The following is a 19180-nucleotide window of genomic DNA, read 5'->3' on the forward strand; positions in this document are numbered from 1 at the left end:
GTACTAGAAGAACCAGTCAATGAGTGAGGTGTGTCGCATCTATCTGTTTGTGTCTTATACAGTCAGCTAATTATTGAAATCAAACACAGGCTATGGGCGGCCATGCACCAGCAAGGAAACAGTGTGATGTAAAACAGTTACCCCACCTACAAAACATTAACAACATTGCATGTAACATTGAAAAATATATTTAATTTACCCTAACAAAAATAAACTAAACCCACAAAAGCTGACCCACCCCCCTCCCTAACCCCAACCACTGTCCACAGTAGAAAAAAGTCTTAACGGCCAAACGAGTAAAGAACAAGAACAGGAATTAAAAAAGGGGCAGTGACAGGGACTAACTGGTGGGGTGATACTGGAGGAGGACACGCATCTGGCGCATCTCGTCCTCTAAATGGGCGACGCGGCGTCTAAGGCCGCGGCAGTTGCAGCCACAGTGGGGGGGGGGGGCACCGGAGATGGCACGGTGGCGGCGGGCAGCCGCCAGACGGTGGCGCCGTACCGCTGGAGGGCGGTGGCTGGGGCCCGGGGCACTGGAGGAGGCGTGAATTGCTGCTGCAGTCTCCTCCTCCTCCTCGGCTAGGACCACCAGCCGCCGGTATTCCTGCCGGATTGCCTCCAGCTTCCGGCGCCGTGCCTTGGCGGCCAACTCCTTCCGGTTGAGTTTCGGAGTAGCTGTGTATCAAAAAGAAAAAAACAAGACAATTGTAAAATATAGTCTTAATAAAACAGTAGGACAAGGTAATTATTTATACACATAGTGGCATGGTAGAGTAGCACTATAAAATAAAGCACATTAGTACATAACATTTTAAATGTCACCCGTCCTTCTTCCTTCCACCTGTCTTACACTTTTTAGTTGAACAGTGCACCAGGTGCTCTTCTCCATAAAACTTTCAAAGCAGAGTTGAAATCAGATAGATGAGGCCATTGGTTACTCAATACTCTGGCTCCTAGTCCTATACCAATTAAAGGGAATTCTAGTCTTCTAGTTCACTCTTCAAACGTCCCCAACAACTCATACTTACTTACGACATCGGATAGCGGGCAGACTTTGTCCGCCCGCCATCCGACTGCTAAAAAGGGTGGGGGTCCCGTGGGGACAATTAATTAGGATGATGCGCCCGGCACAGTGGCGGGCGCACCCTGTTTTTTTAAATTTAAATTCTGGTTGGCTTTGCTGAAAGCAATGCTAAAATGTTGTGCTGCTTTTCCAAGCACAACATGACGGGCCCCGCACGGAGCCTGTCACGTTTTGCTTTGAAAGTCGGGGGGGTACCATAGCATAGGTAGGTACCCTCCATGGGGGCCCCCAAGCATACTCTGCAATGTGTGCATGCCTTTCCGTGGCGGACGGCAATGCCGCCACGCAAAGGCATTCCAAAATTCAGATTATATGGCTGGCGGTGTGGTGAGAGAGACACCACCGCCATATTGAACCCTTTTCCGCCTGGACATGTCTGAATATTTTCTACAGGGATGGCGGGAGGTTTGCCCCTGCGGTGACGGTAGTGAATTCCAGCCGGCCCGGCGGGGGCAATACGCCCACCATCCTAATGGGGCCCTAAGTCACAACTGTGCAGTATACATATACATACAGTACACCCTTGCAGTGAGTGTGCTGTCAAGTTCAACAATAGTTAAGGATTATGAATCTAACTTACCACCGCCTGCCACTGGTGCTGCCACTCCCCCTACCGCTCCGTTGCTATCTGCAACTGCCGCATCCTCGCCCTCCGCGTCGCCTTCGCTGGCCCCGGCAATGGTGGTCGGTAGTGCGCCTAGAAAACATTACACATTTATTAGGCGTCATATACACCTCCCCTCTATTGATCAGTAGCAAGGTTGAAAAATGAGTTAATACTAACATACATCACTAGTACAAATCAGGTAGTAGTAGAGTAGACACTAATAGTTATATGATCATTGTAGCCTTTGCTTGATTAGCCCTAGCCATGCACATGTGACGTTACCTTTACCTTGCAGCTTCTTAAGACACCTTTGAGCCCACATGACCTGCCTCACACTGCTACTGTCTAGTCTACGCGCTGCGTACAAGCGGTCAACAAACATTAACAAGCCACTATTTTAGGAAGAACTGGTGTACTACTGTTACTGTTAGTCCATATTGCTTATCCATAGATGCTACACTTTTTGGCACGGCTGAGAAATGCTTGCAAGTTGCAATATACTAACGCACACCATTTCTTTTTTCGCATTACAGACGCAAGATTCCCTTCTATGAACCAGAGCTTCTGAACGATGCACCAACTACCAGTACTAGGATCTTCTGAGGTGAGGGGTCCCTTCACTCACATCTTCATTTATAAATTTATATAAACTAAATTGCTATGGGATGGTGGTGCTGCCTTCAACCACTGTTCAGTTATCATGATTTAATTCCCAACTGTATAAGTGTAACAATGTATATTGTTTTAATGTTATTGATTTGCCGGTTGGTGCTGCTAAGAAAACAGTGTACAAACCTTCTCAAATTGAAATAAACATTTTAAACTTACATAGACTTGGTGGTATTTGGTGTGGACTAACTTACACGAGTGAGCAAATTAAAGTAAGGGTGTGCATGTGAATTGCTTCCACGACAGAGGTTGGGTGTGTTATGTTCTGGGTTGTGTACATATTGGGTATCGTGGGGGGAGGGTTCCGAGACCTAATAGGTATGACAAGACAGTACTATAGTCAAGCAGTGGAATTGTGGTGGGTGCGGAATTTCTGATTGAGGTGTGCAAGGAAGGTCCAACCTACCATCACCAACATCCTATTTTCTGGTGCAAATGTATGTGCAAGATCCCTACAACAGTGGTATGTCCTACAGGGTATCATATCAAAATATTAAGAAATCTGGTAGGGCTGTTGTTGCTGTGAATTTTCAAAGCCTCAACATCAATAAAAGTAAAAGTAGTACAAGACAACGACCCAACGGATTGTACGAGCTACTGGTGAATATGAGTTTTATATTACAACCTTTCACAAAGAGTGGCACTGGCCAACTGGGCAAGACTAGCTACTACAGTACAGACAGACTGATAGTATGTAGTAGTAGTAGTAGTACTCAGAGTCATCATAGCGGAGGCAGGGATAAGATTTTTGAAACCGTACAGATCGAAGGATAATTGGTGGTAAAAAAATAGCATTTGGAAACACACTATAGTTCGGGAAAAATGGGGCAGTAAAAGTTATGGAATAAGAAATATTATTAAAAATAAGAAGACTTACTGGGGCCAGCAGAGGAGCCCTCAGCGGTGTCCTCCTGGTGGTGTTCCTGTCCCGCCGACTGCCCAGTCCCTGTCGGTCTGCCCCTGGGTGCTGATGAACAGGAAAGATATAAGAAAGAGACAAACATTGATGGATGGTGTCAAAAAAATACAATATTTTTCAACAACGGTCAAAAAACACTTATGTAAACAACAATTGCAATAACTACATTGACCGATCTCATCTGGTCAACATGTAATATCGGGGGATTCGCAGTTCGACTACTTAAGTTACTATTTATCAACAGTAATCCAGTCTTCCATTCTGATTCCAGAAAACTAAGTTACAACTAAGCCTAAGTAGTAGTACAACGTACCACCCAACCTAGCCCACCTATTCCAGGCATGCCAATTGTACATTAAGTATGCATTTCCACTGTATTCCTCAACAATGCGAATGGTCCAATCATGGAGGACACATGAACATGACTACATTTTTTGTATACACCAAATTTTGGTTTGATTGATGCTGATCTGCTACTGCTAAGTAACTGCTAAGCCTACCTCCACTCATTGAACAAACTAGAAAAGTTTCTAAAGACTGCCGTACTAGCAGCACGTCACGTAACTGAGTGAGGGGGAGCATCACGCATACCACTAACCAATTAGAAGCTCATACAAAGTACCTAAACCTAAGTATCAATCCGCCCCTATCTATTAGTGACAGGACAAAGTAAGGATTGGACGTGAGTCACTGTAGCATTACGTAACTTAATTTCTCTAAAATAAACTCGTAAAGAATTACGCTAAGCAAGCGCAAACGCAAAGCTGCAAACAAGTAAGATTAGTAGTAGCGCAGAGGAGCACCTGTGTCATAATCACAGAAGACTTTTAAACGTTATTAACCTGGAATGTATTGTAAGCAGCAACATTCTAGCTGGTTGGAAGGAAAAAAAGATATTCGCAATATATAACATAGAGCAGAAGAACAGACACAAAGTTGTAATAATTAAATAGGTACTCACCAAGCCCCGGGACCTCCACTCCTAGCAGGTCCAGCAGGTCCTGCTCACGGTCCAGGATGTCGGACCACCGGTGCGTCAGCTGTGCCTGGGTGCGCCGGACCCCAGAGATGCGCGACACTGCCCGGCGCACCTTCCCCCACCGCTGCCGACGCTCCCGGAGGCCGTACCCGGACCCAGGCCTGCCACCTGCTGCCAGGGTTGAGGGGAGGTGGCGCTGCACAAAGAAAATTAGTGCAGCCAACTCCACCTCCCCAAATAAGGCCCGTGCCTGCACCCCTTGTGGGCGCCGCCTTCCGCAAGGAAGGCGGTCGCGGCTCTGGCTGCGCCGGCGAACAGCCCTACCCTTGGACATGGTTCTGGGGACGGGGCGGGAAAGAAAAGGAAAAATAAATAAAGGAGTAAAGGAAATAAATAGCAGGCAATAGAAAGAGAAAAAGTAGCTAAAAAACAACAAAAAAAGTAGACAAAAACCAAAAATATAGAAGCAAGAAAATAGTTAGAGAAATAATAAGTAATAAAGATCCAAAAAAAGTGGCTATAAACAAAGGATTGAAAAGATTTAGGGAGGATTGAAAATCAGGCCCCAGAACCATGCAATAGAGTGAAAAACAAGATGGCCGCGCCCATTGCGACCACGTGTGCAAGTTTGCGCGATATTTTCTCCCCGAGCAAGCAAAAAGCAACGCGATCAAGTAAAAGCAGTCACGAACAGGAAATATCGACCGCGAACAGGCGCGAACATGCATTGCGCGACCCGGAACAGGAAGTAAGCATCGCGAGAGGGCGGGACAAGTGAAAACAAGATGGCCACGCCCGTGAGCAACCGCATGGGTAAGTTGGCGACCGGCGATCACGCAAAAAATACCGCGAACAGGCGGCAAAAAAACTTCTGCGTCTTCGCGATATTTCCGGCGTGTTTGCGGAGATTTTCTGCATTTTCGCGATAATTTGCGAAAGTTAATTTCGCAAATTCCGCCCACCCCTAGTTTCAATGGTAACATGATAATCCTGGACATCCTGGAGTCCCAAAAACTGTGGAGTTGGTAAAGAGATACTTTTGGTGGCCAGCTCTCATCAAGGACATCAAAACTGTGGTAACTGCTTGTGATACATGTGCCAGACACAAAGCAGATCACTCAAATCCTAGAGGGTTATTACAACCACTCCTTACTCCTACGAAACCATGGGAACATATCACTCTAGATTTCATTGTTGGATTACCAAAAGTACAACGTTGTACAGTAATTCTAGTGGATAGTTTAACAAAATACGCACATTTTATTGCTTGTCCAGGTTTACCTACATCCAGACAATTAGCGACTCTCTTGTTACAGCATGTGATACGTTTACATGGCCTTCCGAAAGTCATCCTTTCTGATAGAGGGTCTCAGTTCACCTCTCAATTTTGGCAGACGCGGTGCAAAGCGTTGAAGGTGTCATCCACATTGTCAACTAGTCATCATCCTCAAACGGATGGTCAGACGGAGCACTTGAATCAGACGCTAAAACAATACCTCTGTTGTTATGCGGATGACGCAATTGACTCTTGGGTGAATTTTCTTTGGTTAGCCGAGTTAGCTTTGGTTTATATGGTCACCATCCACATACCTTGTCCATCAATTTACCCTCTATAACGGAAATTAATCCTGCAGTACAAAATACGTTGCAAGACATTCAAAGAACTCAGTCACAGATATACAGCCATTTGGAGAAGGCTAAGAAGCGATATAAACAACAATACGATAAGCATCATTGTCTAGGTCCGATATATATCAACCGGGTGAGAAAGTGTGGCTCTCTTCCAAACATATAGTTTTCAAACATGAGCACATGTTTCATCCTAAATTAATAGGCACTTATCGTACAGTGAGACAGGTGAATCCGGTCACTTACAAGTTGGCCTTGCCTCGCGCTCTGCATATTCACCCTGTATTCCACTCGTCATTGTTAAAGAAGGCCCCTCAACAATGCCGCCCCTGCCCTCCACCGCTACTGGTTCACGGAGAATGGGACTATGAGGTGAAAGCCATTCTGAATGCCAAAATACGGAACAACTCAGTGTGGTTTTTCGTCTCCTGGAAGGGATATGGCCCAGAAAATGACTCTTGGGTGCCTGCTTGGGACAGGCATGCGCCCCGCCTTCTTCTACGCTTTCATCTCCTCCATCCTTCAAAGCCGGGCCCTAGAATGCGCTTGGGAGGGGGGAGTACTGTTTGCTTCGCCGCTGTGGCGTGCGTTCTAGGGCCCGCCCCCACTAACCATTTAGCTTTTTGTGGACATTGTCTTTCTGGCACTGTGTCAGTACGGTGTGGGAAGCTACATTCTCCTGCTGCAAGGTGGTGGTTGTGGTGTTCCGCAGTTGTGCATTTAGAGCATTGGACACTGTAAATGCATGATTGTCGTTTTTCTTTTTGTCTTTTTTCTGTTTTGTTTTCCGAACTTTCAATATGGGGACTAAATGTCCCAGAAGTCCCACACAGCAGCCACAGAGCAGCCATCTTAGGTGTGGGCTGCCTATCCAGGGAGCCACGCCCTCTTGGGCGTTGCTCACTATTCAGGAATCCTTCCGTGTGAGAGCAGTCTCAGTGATCGCGTGAGCGTGAGTCTACTCCTTTGATCTTTGAGCATTCAGGTAAGCCTCTGTTGTTGTTCTGACAGCAGAGAAGCTTTCATCTCTTCTTGACTACAAAGCCTCTGGTTCGTGAGAAGGTGTTCATGCATATTATTGTTATTACAGGTATGCGCTGAAGTTACGAACGATTTTGGGCTCATTTGCATATGGTATCATTGAGCGCTCGGAGAAGCGCTTTGGGGCTCATTTGCATCTTGTGTTGTTGAACGTTTGGAGAAGCGTTTGGGACTAATTTGCATATTGTTTCGTCGAGCGTTTGGAGAGGCGCCTTGGGACTCATTTGCATATTATATTGTCAAGTACTCGGAGAAGCGCTTTGAGGCTCATTTACAAATACTGTAAGACGCATGGACAAGAGTCTTGATACTCATTTTCTTCATTGCCTTGCAAGCGCATGGACAAGCGCCCTGGGACTTTTTACATAGTGTATTGAGAACTACAAACTACAATATTGCTGCTATGAGTGTGTGATGTTAACACGTATTCGTGATATGGATATGGTAAAGCTATGAGTGTGTGATGTTAATAGGTATTCGTGATATGAGCATGATAATGAAGAGTTGATGATTTAACAATCCTCTTTTGCATGAGAAGTTCGCGTAACGGTGGTCCAGAATAGTTTTAGGCACCAAAGTGAAGCTGCAACTGCAAGGTGCATTCTTACTGTTGCTGGAACGCTACCAGAACACTGAAGAATATTTACGTTTAGATTTATTGTTTTGTATGTGCATTTCTTTGTTTTTACAGGTCTCCTTCCCAGCTGTTCCCTTCCCTCAACCCTTCCCTCCATTTGGTCACTCTAAGCTTCAGTGCTACAATAGCATACTGAATTGGAGATACCGAGAGGAGGGCCCATTAATCAACATACAGACTCCGAGGAAGTGGCACTCTGACAGAGGTGCAATGCTCATTGGGCTATTTGAATTTTGCGAGCCGTGTGGTAAGGGCAGGCAGAAGTTTCTGTAGACGATTTGGCTTTGCCATGTCTGGTGTCTTGTTGCCACATCACAGTATCAGGATATCAGCTAGCAGGAGGGCAGATTTTGAGGTTTGGATCATGTTTTTACCAGCTTTCAATGGTGTCATGATTTTGTCCATGGAGGAAGACTTCATTTGGCAGGTACAGTTATTTTCTGATGCTTCAGGTGCAAATGGCTTTGGTCTTTTTGCAAAAACAACAGTTGATGGACAGAAAGCAGAACAATTTTGGGACAGAAAAAGGTGTGCCGAGAAGTGGCCAGCCAGGTGGGTATCTGAGGCAAAAAGCATAGCCTTTCTGGAATTTTTCCCATTGATAGTGGCACTAGATGTGTGGGGTAAGAGTCTGGCTAACTACAGTACTGTTTAATGTGGATAACAGGACAGTGGTTGATCTGGTAAATGGTCAGAGGGCAAAAGAGAAGAATTTACTGAAACTTCTACAAAGATTCATGTTAGGCTGATTAATGCATAACATGGTTTTCAAAGTAAGGCACGTACCTGGAGCTGACAATAACAATGCAAATGTGTTATCTCATTTTCAGTGTCAGAAATTCCGTAGTTTGGCACCGGAGCAGATATGCAGAAGACTCAGGTTCCCCAGGAGGTATGGGAGTTAGCAAACTGAAAGCGCATCAACTTATTGAACATTCTTTGGCAAAGAGTACCAAATTGGCCTACAGAAGAGCATGGCTGGAATTCTTTGAATCTGGTACTTCATTTAGAACTGGTAATACAGAGAGGATTAGGAAGCGCAAGAATAATGTCATTAAGTTTATAACGTCCATCATTGAAAGGAACATTTCCGCAAAACAACTATAGCCGGTAAATTAGCAAGTGTGTCTTTTTACGAGAAATTCTTTTGGGGTTATGAACCTTTAGCTGGTGAGATGGGTAGAAGAATACTACAAGGTTGGGCAAAGATAAAAAAGAGAGGTCGAATTTTAAGAGATCCAATTACTCTGAAACGTTTATTAGATATGACACGGAGTTTGAAATCAATTTGTTTTTCAGACTTTGAATGTCGTTTATTCAAGTTATGCATGATTTGGTTATTCTTTGGGGCTTTCAGAATTTCTAAACTGTTGGGCAAATCAAAAACTTACAATCTGTTAGTTAAAAAACGTTGCTGTTACAAAAAAATCAATAGGTATTCTACTTAACCCCTTCGGTGCTAGGCCTCCCCCGCCCCCCCCCCCCCCCCCCCACCCGGTCCTAAGCCTTTTTTGGCAATTTAGGGTAGTTTGTGCTTAGGCCCCTGTAATCTTTTGACCTCATAACGTATCCACACCAAATTTGTGTACTTTTCTTCCAACATCATGGGGATTCTAAAGGTACCCAGGGTTTGTGGATTCCCCTAGAGGGTACCCATAAATTATCCAAAATACAGCTAAAATCTTTTTCTATACTTCAAATGGGAAAAAAGTGCTGCAAATGAAAGCGTCTGGTTTTTTACCTGCAAATGATGTCAAAAAAGAGTTTGTGGGGCTGATATCACAATTTTCCCAGCATTTGGGGACTGACAGACGTTTGTCAGAAAACCAACATTTTTTCAGAGTTTTGGCATTTTACTGGGACATAGCCCATTTTTGCTATTTTTTGTGCTTTCAACCTTCTTTCAGTTAATAGAAATGGGTATGAAAGCAATAATGGTTCCTGGAAAGCTATACATTTCTGTAAAGTAGACAAAATTTTGAATTCTGTAAGGGGTCATTTGTGTAGATCCTTCAAGGATTCTTTATAGAAACTAACAGTTGAATATAGCAAAAAGTGAACATTATTTGAAAAAAACAGCCATTTTTGCCAACGTTTTCACCTGTAACTTCTTCTAATTTTGACAGCTGTTTTAAAGCAATATACAGTTACATCCGCTGGACCTTTCTGGTTGTGGGGATATATAGGACTTGTAGGTTCACCAAGACCCGACGAACCCAGAGCCAATTACTGAGCAGCATCTTGCAATGGTTTTTTTACTATGCACCGGGTATATAGCAATTAATTTGGGAAAATATATACATGGAAAAATCGGTATGAAAGACACCTATGTATTTCTGAAATTGGAACAAAATATAGAGGTTAGAAACAGTAGATATATGCACATTTCCAAAATTGTGAGTACCCGTACTAGCATGAGATTTATAGGACTTCTTTTTTACACATTGCCTTTGATCTATAGGTAATAACAGTTGCACTACAATTCTGTGTTACCCTAAGTCTCCCGATAAAAATGTTACCTCACATGTGTGGGTAGGCCTGGTGCCCGCGACAGGATGCGGACCAAAACGCAACGTGGACACACCACATTTTCAAAGCGAAAACTGACCCTTTTTTTGCAAAGTGCCTAGCTGTAGATTTTGAGCCCTAGCTCTGCCTGAACTTTGGGAAACCTAGCAAACCTATACATTTTTTAAAACTAGACACCCAGGGGAATCCAGGATGGGGTGACTTGTCTGGCTCTCACCAGGTTCTGTTACCCAGAATCCTTTGCAAACCTCAAAATTTGTCGAAAAACACATTTTCCTCACATTTCTGTGGTGGAAAGTTCTGTAATCTGAGTCGGTCCACAAAATTCCACCAACCCGCATTCCCCAAAGTCTTCCAAGAAAAATGGTACCTCACTTGTGTGGGTAGGCCTAGTGCCCGCAACAGGAAATGGCCCAAAACACAACGTAGACACACCACATTTTCACTGTGAAAACTGACCCTTTTTTTGCAAAGTGCCTAGCTGTGGATTTTGAACCCTAGCCCTGCCGGCACCTAGGGAAACCTAGCAAACCTATATATTTTTAGTATTAAATAGTTTTTATTGATGGCTTATAGTTCAGAGAACAATGTTGAGGTGCCTACAACCCAGTGGGTCGGCCAAGCATAGACAGGATAGACAAATCAAGGTACGATGTGAGTATGAATATCGAATGTTAAACACAGCAAGCCGCCTACAAACCAACAGGGCCGGCCGCGTCTGAAGGAATTCAGTATACAATACCCTGTGTTGAAGGCTATCTATAGAGCAGGTGATAGAAAAGGCTGCTCTGGAGCTGTGGAAGGAACCCTTAAGGGCTGCAGGCACTATGGGATAAGCCACAGATAAATAGTAAACAGAACTAAAAGGGGAAGGGGAACCAACAGTCCGTGCTCTGGGGTGTGGCTCGAGGTCTATCGCCAAGGGAAATGGAAAGGGACGCGTGCCGCGCGCTCTCAAGGGAGGGCAGAGATGTCTTCAGGGATCAGTTTCAGAATACGGAGGTATTGTGGGCAGGACAATTCTCGAAATTCTGTGGTGAGAATAGATAGAAAGGGGCCCAAATTTTGACAAAGGCTTCACTCTTCCCAACAGCTGTCTTAGAGAGCTTCTCCATGGCCAGGAGGCTCCAAAGTTAATGCACCCAATGTATGTGCTCCGGGACCCGGTCTGATTTCCACCTCGCCAAAATAACCCTTAATGCAGCGTTCAGCGCCAGCGCCATTTGTCTCCCCCTAAGCGATCGCAGAGGAATGGTGATTCCGTTTGGAAGGCCTAAAATTGTGTACGCCGGGAGCCGGGGGATGAAGGTATCAAAGGCAGCGTCAATATCATCCAGGTTCTGTTCCAAATATTGGGTCAATTTGGGGCAATGCCAAAGCAAATGAATCAGTGTCCCCGGACTACCGCATCCCCGCCAGCAGAGGCCATCGCACTGGGGTTGCCATCTAGCAAGCCTGTCAGGGGTATGATACCAATATGTCACGATCTTAAAGGCAGTTTCCGTGTGGCTCGAGGAAAACGTTGTGTGATGTGCGCTGTAGAAAATGGCCTCCCACTCCTTGTCTGACAGCTTCCGTTCTAGTTCTACCTCCCATCACTTCTGACCCACAGTGCAATGGCGAGGGAGGGCAGAGGAGAGGAAGGAGTACATTTCAGAGATAAGGTGTTTGTCGTCTTTCTTGGACATTAGCCATTTCTCAAATGGTAACATGGGCCGAAATGCTACGGAGCACGTCACGGAGTCAGAGATCCAGTGAGTCATTTGGGAGTGCAAGAACAGATCGGTCGCGGGCAGGTTGTAGTCCGATTGAAGTTCCATAAAGGGGATAAGGCCTCTGAGGTCGAAGAGGTGCCCCAGTCGTTTACAGCCCCCTTCAATCGATGGTGAGGCAGCACTGTTATTCACCCCCGGCTGAAAAGCCGGGTTCATGAAAAGAGGCGTCATGGGGAGGGAAATGTGGTCAGGTTTGCCTTACGGGAGACCTTATCCCAAGCCAGCAGTGTGGGGCACGTAACAGGGAAGGAGTAAAGGCACCAGACACGATCCGGTCTGGGCAGCCAAGCATTGCGCCAAATGTGGTGGCCTGCTACCGTCTGGTCAATGAAGACCCAATATTTCTCCGTCATAGGGCGTTTCCACTCCACCAAGAAGCGTAATTGCGAAACGTGGAAATATTGTGTAAGATTAGGGAAGGCTAGGCCATCATATTTCTTAGGGCGTTGAAGCTGAGTTTTCCGCAGACGTGATGCGGTTGGGCCTCAGACAAATCCCTCAATTGCCGACTGCATCCGTTTCAGGGTGTGCGGGGGGGTTCCAGTGGCAGCATTTGGAGTAAAGACAGAGCCCATGGAAGCACGTTAATTTTAACTGCAGCCAGTCTCCCAAACCAAGTCTGGGGAAGGCGGCTCCAACGAGTCATATCCGCGCGAATCCGTTTCAAAATGGACGAGTAATTCCGCTCTGCTGTCTGTGCCAAGCTTCTGTGGAGGATCAGCCCCAAGTAGGTAATACCTTCTGTCACCCACTCAAATGTAGAGCTATTGCGGAGTGCCCTCACCGTCTGTGGAGCAGCAGTGAGATTGCGTACTTGTGATTTCATCATGTTGATTTTAAAGCCGGAGAACTGGCTAAACAACTGAAGGTCGTCCAGAATAGCCGGCAGAGAGGTCAGCGGGTGTGCCACCGAAAAGATGAGGTTGTCTGCGTATAAGCTAATAAGGTGGTGGTCGAGGCCGAAGGGGATGCCTCGTGCAAGATGGTTGTCCCGGAGTCGTTGGGATAATGGCTCCATATAGAGCACGAAAAGTAGGGGCGAGAGGGGACAGCCCTGTCTTGTACCGCGACCGATGTTAAAATGGTCAGAGAGGACTCCATTAACCCGTACCGATGCCTGGGGCGCACTATAGATACTCCCAATCTAGTGCCAGAACCACGGCCCCAGTCCAAAATGCTCTATTGTTGTGAAGAGGTATGGCCAATGCACACGGTCAAATGCCTTCTCCGTGTCAATTGTCAACAGAAGTTCATCCCGCCACCATGAAGGCCTGCTGTTCATAAGGCCTGATGTGGGAGGTCTCTGTCACCGAGTGACTCAGCAGGCCGTACAGAGATGTCAGTAGCGGGTGGGCCGTATACCAGGGTTAGCGTGGCAAGCCCTGGACCGTTAGCAGCGTGTGTTCCCCAGTGCTGGGGTCGATCCTGCGGGGGGGGGGGCTTGTAAGACGAATCCGTAAGCTGATGGGATATATGGTGGAGTGCAGAGAGCAGGCACGCAATTGGGTAGGGCCCAGCTCTTCTGTTCTGTCCCGAGATCAGCAGTGCCGACAGGGCCTAATGTGGTGTCCAATATCCAGAAAGGCGCAACCGACAATCGTGGCCCTGAGGAGGGCCTCCCTCACCCTCCGGGGGGATCAATAACGCCTGTGCAGCCACCGATGGCAAGAGCCCCACCTGCGTATCCCTGGTGTAGATAGTGGGTTTTGTAGAGTGAAAGGCAATTCGGCTGGCCGCAAGCACTGAACTGGCCCCCAAGTGGGCCCGCTACAAGTAAAGCACGCCTCAGGGGAGGAGAGAAAGCGGCGATGTGCCGGAGGGGCAGGACTCGACCCAGAAAGAGCCAAGCAAGATGGCGGGCGCTCTCGCCCTCCAAGGCCGTCGCAAGGTGCGGGCCGTGGGTGCCGATCCCGGAGCAGACCCGCGCCGGCAGACGCAGATGTCAGCAGGAGGGCTCTACTCAATCCTCGGGATCACGGAGGCCGCCCCCATGCCAATCCCACCAGCAGGACAAGGATGCTCCGTCGATTAGTGTGCACGAGGGTAGGTTCTGACAGTGGTACAGTCACTCTGAAATGGCGGGCGCCCCCACCGCCTCTTAATTTGGCAGGACGTGGGCTCTGGACTGGCCCCCCAGTGGGCCCGCAACAGGGAAGCACACCCTTGAGGAGGAAAGAGAGCGGCAATGTGCCGAGCGGGCAGGACTCATCCCAGGATTAGCCGTAGAAAGGTGGTGGGCGCTCCCGCTCCCCAAGGCAGACGTGTGGCGCGGGCCGTGGGCACCGATCCCTGTCCCGAAGTGGACCCGTGCCGGCAAACTTAGGTGATGGCAGGAGGGCTCTATTCTATTCCTGGGACCGCGGAGGCAGTCCTCCGTGCTGATCCCACTTCGGCGGGGCTCACCTTCAGTCAAAACACCCCGTGGGAAGCAAGGTGGCGGTGGCGGGCACCCCGGGGAGGAAATGCAGCAGCAGATACCTGGAGCCCACGAAGGGCAGAAGTCCAGCCAGTAGGGTCCCGGTCTGTCTGCTGGGCTCAGCAGGGTGATCCGACGCAGGACCTAGGCCACACCGCTCCAGGCCTCTGCCGATGATCTCCTGCCCGCACCTCACAGTCAACAGGCCCGCGGTACTGCACAGCGTGCAGTAGGAACGTAGCGGCCAGCCAGGACCACCAGAGGCAAGCACCACAGGTCAGGCGATCGTGACAGGAGTCTGCCGCCCGCCAAAGCTCTGGATGGAGTGCTGAAGTAAGGCTTTAGATCTCGGCGAGCCAGAGCGATCGCTAGGCACATCCTAAGCGGTCGCCATCTTGGCCACGCCCCCCCTACATTTTTGAAAACTAGACACCCAGGGGAATCCAGGAGGGTGTGACTTGTCTGGCTCTCACCAGGTTCTGTTACCCAGAATCCCTTGCAAACCTCAAAATTCGTTTAAAAAAAACACATTTTCCTCACATTTCTGTGGTGGAAAGTGCTGGAATCTGCGTGGATCCACAAAATTCTACCCACCCCGCATTCCCCAAAGTCTTCTGAGAAAAATGGTACCTCACTTCTGTGGGTAGGCCTAGTGCCTGCAACAGAAAACGGCCCAAAACGCAACAAGGACACATCACATTTTCACAGTGAAAACAGACGCTTTTTTACAAAGTGCCTTGCTGTAGATTTTGAACCCATGCTCTGCTGGTGGTGCAGATCAGAGCCTCCGAATCCCCTCTACTTCCACGGACGGAATGATTTCACAGTCACACACGCATACACACATCACACGCTGGTGGGGCCCATTACACCAACATTCACCCTAAATCACTCTATCCGTGCCCTGTAAAGGAGAAACACCTTTCCCATGAGCTCTATTTCTAATCTGCCTGTACTTTGAGGTCAATGCGACCAGCTAGTTGCTGTGGATCTAGCAAAATATATATTTCAAAGAATACACAATAATAATCAATAAACATGACCAGAAATAACCACCCGAGACAGGAATTCAAACAGATTGTTCATTTATCTAAAATTTCAAGAAAAGCCAATCAAATGCAAATTTCATTTCTCTCATATTTACCTATTCTGTCTAAATGTCAGATCCTAAGTCAGAACCGGTCCTCTGTAGAAGTATTAGAGTCTTCTGTCGTCATGTAGAGTCGTCGTCCTCTCCGTCAACATAGGGACCTCGCATCATCAGCTCGGGAAGAAGTGGCGCTAGACCTCTCTAGTCTACTATTATTTATACTAAAACTTACATTCTATAAAGTAACATTTCTTTATTCAGAACGGATGAATGGCGGAAAAAATGTCATCTTGGTACTTTTCCGATATCTACGGGTTGTTCTCACGCATAGATTGTCCCAAATAATGAATAGCAGAATTGAACGTCCATGACTAATTTGCTACTTTTACGGATGTTTCTACTAGGTGAATTTGTTTAAAAAATGGGTTCATATTAAGTTCGTATCAACTTTTCCGTCTTTCAGGGGCTTTTGGCAGATGTCCCAGACTTGTCATCATGCTTATGGCTTTTCAGTTCATCGGAGGTGCAAGGTCACAGGCAGAGCGAAGCCTTTCTGTAAATTTCCAGCAACTCCAATGCAGGCTGCGGGTGGTGGCCATTTTATGGCAGGCCACAATGGACAACTTTAAGCAAAATAGACATAAAACAGAATTACTGCATAGAAATGTTTATACAGTGTTATTCCCCTGCTAATACCCTTATGTGTGTGTATTTATCTAGCCATTTGCGACATTAAAAGCCATTAATGCATATTATTTATAAGCGCAAAACACCATAACATCACATAAGCAACATCGTTTTCTGTCAGTTTGCTCACCAACTTAGTTCACTTGTTATTTAGCCATGCGATAGCATTCCCACGTGTAATTCTCTTGTTAATAAGGTTGATTAGTCAACATTCGACAAACTTTTAATACCTAATGATTAATCAGGAGTACTTTTAGTTATAACATGCGAAAATGAAACAGATATTCGGTTTTAGAGTAAAATCCCTGCTCCATCAATCCCCCCTTTGGTGATATATAATCTCCACAAAAATCAAAACCCCAAAAATCAATTTAGTTTCCCCTTTTGGAAGAATTTGAAAATATCTTCTTGTTCTTGTTTTTAGACCCTAGTTTCCATCTCATCTTCCTTTTTAGTTTCTATATACATGCTTTCTCTGAGCTCTTCTAGTTCTATTTCTTGTGGATCTCTTTCTGATTTCTTTTGTCTCTTTTTAACATTTTCTTTTGTGATTTTCTTTTTATTTCTTCTATATCTACAACACATACATCCTAATCTAAGGATCAATAATGCAACTATTACACAAGTTAATGGAAATAATATCTTACCAAATATGGTACTACCTATTTTAGCTACAAAGTTCTTAATAGCAATCATCTTGTTAGCCATTTTAGTCCAGATACTTCTAGCTTCCAGTGGTACTAATTCTTCATGCAAATCAGTAATATTTTTGATGTAAACTTTTAGATCTTTACTTTCGTCTGGAATGTAAGTGCAACAATGTTGAACTTTCAGCATTCCACAGACTCCACCCTCTTTTGCCAAAAGAATGTCAAGGGCAAGTCGATTTTGCATTGCCATAGCACGCAAAGCAACCATTTCTGTATTAACCAAAAGGAAGCCTCCAGCGGTGCTTGTTGACAAGCGATCCACCACTGTTGACAGCTTCCGAATGCCAAATGCATTCAAGGAAATTCCCACTGCTGGAATTAAAGCTCCAAAAATATCTCCTACAATTTCTGTCCATGTTTCTCTTCTATAACGTGTTAATGTATTCGAATGTTCAGCATCATCTACTCTATCCATGTGAAAAATCTTTAGAAAAAACAGGCCAACATAACATGTACCAAACCAATGGTCAGGCAAACGGTAATAAGCCTTGTTCCCACAAATATAATACACTCCCGGAAAAACTGGATCTTCTCCTCCTCTAAATCCCCATCCGGTTGCAATAAAGTATGTATCATGGCACTCACTAGTCCCTATGAAATAATAATCATATTTGGATCTCTTCCTGGTAATGCACAGTTTTCCTTTCTGTGGGGCATCTATAGCCATAGTTGGATTGGCTCCATTTTTCAACTCCTTTTCTTTCTCAATATCCAACATTGTGTCACTCATTTTATGCCCTTCTGCTTTCTTGTGCATGTTCAACCTTCTTCTTTCAACCATGTCTAGAAAATTCTTCTCTTCTCCTTTCAGACTGCAAGTTAAATTATTTCTAAAAACATAGTGTAATGTTAATTCTTTGGTTTCTAGAAAAATCTCACCTAAAGTGTTAGCATTCTTTGCAGGATTCAGTGATTTATTCATAGGCAACTGCCCAAGAATATTATCTACATTAGACATATTGTAATCTAATGTCCCTAACTGATAGAATATACTAATCAACACACTACAGGAAATTCCATACGTAGCCGGAAGATGATGATAAGTCACTCCTTCCGAAACAGAGGCAGGTAATTGCATGCAGACGTAGCAATCCCTTACTTCCATTGTCTTTACGTACTCATACAACAATTTAGAAAAAACATTGCTAGAAAAATCGTTAATTGACCTATCTTTATGTATATGTACATTACTAGTTCTAGTTGGAACTACTTTTAATGGACTCTTCCCTATATTAGTCTTGTTCTCAGTATGACCTTCTAAAGTGTCTATAGTGACTCTAAATGAAATCAGTAGAGCAAGCACGCTCCAAAGGAGCATTAATAAACCTGTACAGCAGCAGCACATTTTGCACCATCTTTTCAGAAAGGTACATCTACTTTTATTCTCAGTGTTAGCCATTTTGTTAATTTGACCGTGTCTTTTGACTTAGCCTCTTCTACTCCTCTACTGAACTTTTAAGGGCAGCAAGTATCCAACAGATTATTACAATCTACTAATTTTTAGTATTTCTTCTTCTTCTCTTCTCCAAGTGATTTCTCTTGGATTCACTCAATTTGGATTTTCATCACTTTTCACTGTCTCTTCATCATCATCGAACTGTATCAGGTCCTGAACATCCGTCTCTTCTCCAATGTCGGACAAGATAACTCGCAGGATTCCCACAGCTTCTTCTTCAGCAACCTCCTTCAGTAAAGCCTCCTCTGGACTTCCTTGGCTGTCCGCCTCTTCTCCTTGTTCAGGCAGTGCCACATACGTCCATTCCGGTGACTTGTACCTCTGGTTTGGTTTTCTTATTCTTTTTGCTCTTTCAGGTATCTTTGTTTCTTCTTCTTTGGTTGGATTTTGACTTGACACTTCGTTCACCTGCTCAGCTCTCGACGAGTTAACTCGTGTCAGTCTGTACCTCAGTCTCTTTATCTTATTTGGCCAAAGATCTCCTTTAGCATTTCTCTTTTGCTTTCCTTCTTTATTGTTTCTTTCTCCAAGCCAAGTTCTCTTTCTCAGAACTCGTCCTCCATGTCTCTCATTGTCACTTTCAAAAGACTCTGTTTCAGTTGCTACTGGTTCGCTAACAGCTTTCTTTTCTTCAACAGTCTCTTTTTCTCCAACAGTTTCTTTTTCCACCAATTGAGATTTCCCTATTTCTATCCCTCCTCGGGTCTCCGACACGCAATCTTCTTGCTGTCTACTTGTCCCTTCACCTAGCTTGTGGTTGATGTTCCCTACACCTCCTCGGGGTTTTTCCGCAATCTGTCCCTCTCTGTCTTTGTCTGTCCCTTTTTCTTCAGTATTTATCACAGGTGGAACTTGTCCAATTCCCTCATGCGATTCAGGTGTCTCTTCTGTTGGAATGTTCTTTTCTTTTCTTTCCTTCTTTTAGTGTTGGTCACTGTCAATTGGAGCC

General features: G+C 45.5%; 1 long non-coding RNA gene across 1 annotated transcript; it reads right to left on the reverse strand.

Moving 5' to 3' along the window:
* Positions 1-618: 618 nt before the first annotated feature.
* LOC146860395 (uncharacterized) lies at positions 619-3334 on the reverse strand. The gene is made up of 3 exons (XR_014979145.1): positions 3241-3334; positions 1668-1784; positions 619-678 (listed from the first exon to the last, which is right to left on the reverse strand). It is a non-coding gene; the product is annotated as an uncharacterized LOC146860395 (long non-coding RNA).
* Between the last annotated feature and the right edge of the window lie 15846 nt (positions 3335-19180).

This window comes from Triturus cristatus, chromosome 3_1 (assembly GCF_964204655.1).
Source record: "Triturus cristatus chromosome 3_1, aTriCri1.1, whole genome shotgun sequence".
Lineage (NCBI taxonomy): Eukaryota > Metazoa > Chordata > Amphibia > Caudata > Salamandridae > Triturus > Triturus cristatus.